Consider the following 1,776-nt stretch of genomic DNA (forward strand, 5'->3'; position numbering starts at 1 on the left):
TTTGATAATCTGAAAAATCATAAAAATGATACTTGAAGTAAGAAAAAACAGAAAAGAACAAAGCTTGCAGAAAAAAAAATATAAGCGAAAAAAAAAATAGAAAGAAAAAGCAAGCAGAAAAAGCCAAAAGCTCTTAAAACCAAGAGGCAAGAGCAAAAAGCCAATAACCCTTAAAACCAAAAGGCAAGGGCAAATAAAAAGGATCCCAAGGCTTTGAGCATCAGTGGATAGGAGGGCCTAAAGGAATAAAAACCTGGTCTAAGCGGCTAAACCAAGCTGTCCCTAACCATGTGCTTGTGGCGTGTAGGTGTCAAGTGAAAACTTGAGACTGAGCGGTTAAAGTCAAGGTCCAAAGCAAAAGAAGAGTGTGCTTAAGAACTCTGGACACCTCTAATTGGGGACTTTGGCAAAGTTGAGTCACAATCTGAAAAGGTTCACCCAATTGTGTGTCTGTGGCATTTATGTATCCGGTGGTAATACTGGAAAACAAAGTGCTTAGGGCCACGACCAAGACTCATAAAATAGATGTGTTCAAGAATCATCATACTGAAATAGGAGAATCAATAACACTATCTGAAATCTGAGTTCCTAACCACGCTTGCTCCTAATTAATTAATCTATATTATATACATAGCCTTATTAATTTGACTTGTTAGGACTTTATATTAGGTAATGCCTCATTATTACACTAGCAATTTACCTTACTCGTTTTGCTTGGATTCCGTTAATTGACCTGAAATCACTTCTGTCTCGTGTGATTTTGGAAGATAAAATGGTGGAACACATGTATCTAATTGATATTGATATGCTATATATGTGACTGCACTTAGTGCTGATTGTATTATATTTACTGCACACATAAAAAATTATACCACGCAGGGTAGTTTTTAATTATTAATTTCTGTTTAATTAAACAGCTATAGTAATTAAGTAAAATGAGAATTCAGTAGAGTCAAGCTCGTAACAGTTCCTCATTGAGAATAACAACACTTTATTTGATTATCAAAAAAAAAAAAAGAGAATAACAAGAAGGCAGAATATATAGAACATAATAAGCAATGAATGCTATTCATAAGGAGCATAAGGAGATAGAATTTACCCTCTACTCAGTCCACCATATTTTTTGAGTATCATCATCTGCCTCATCAAAACTCTTGTTGTAATTTTTTCTAAAAACCTGAGAAATACGCTTTAATCCAGATTTAGATGAGTGCCAACTACATCAAAAACTAAATGTCACCATTTATAAAATTTAAAACTGACATGAAAGAAGCAAATATGCTATATTTTGTGGACTCAAAATATCTTAATATATAAAATTTATGTGCAAACTACCAAAGCTAAAGTGTAACTAAAATCTCAAAGAACCAAAGCTAAAGTGCAAACTAACAAAGCTAAAGTGTAACTAAAATTTCAAAACATCGTTTTTCTCTTTACCTAATGACATATTGGCCTTTCAGGTGTTATATTATAATAGAGTGATGATGATAGTGCTTAATCATTGCAAGATTATGCTTTAGAATCCTTAATATTTCATTTCTTTTTTCTTTTTTTTCTCTCTATCTCTTTACCTGAGAAACCTGTTTAGTGAATAGCAGAGTGCTTTAGTGAAACATAATAGCAGAGAGACTAATAATTAGTTAGGAGCAGGGACGGATATAAGGGGCCGAGTGGCGGTCTCGTCCCCCAACTTTTTTTAATAGTAACAAGTTATTATGTATAATTTAATTTTTTTTTAAAAAAATATTTAGTATTTAGTCTAATATAAATAAAAAT

This window comes from Arachis ipaensis, chromosome B04 (genome assembly GCF_000816755.2).
Source record: "Arachis ipaensis cultivar K30076 chromosome B04, Araip1.1, whole genome shotgun sequence".
NCBI lineage: Eukaryota > Viridiplantae > Streptophyta > Magnoliopsida > Fabales > Fabaceae > Arachis > Arachis ipaensis.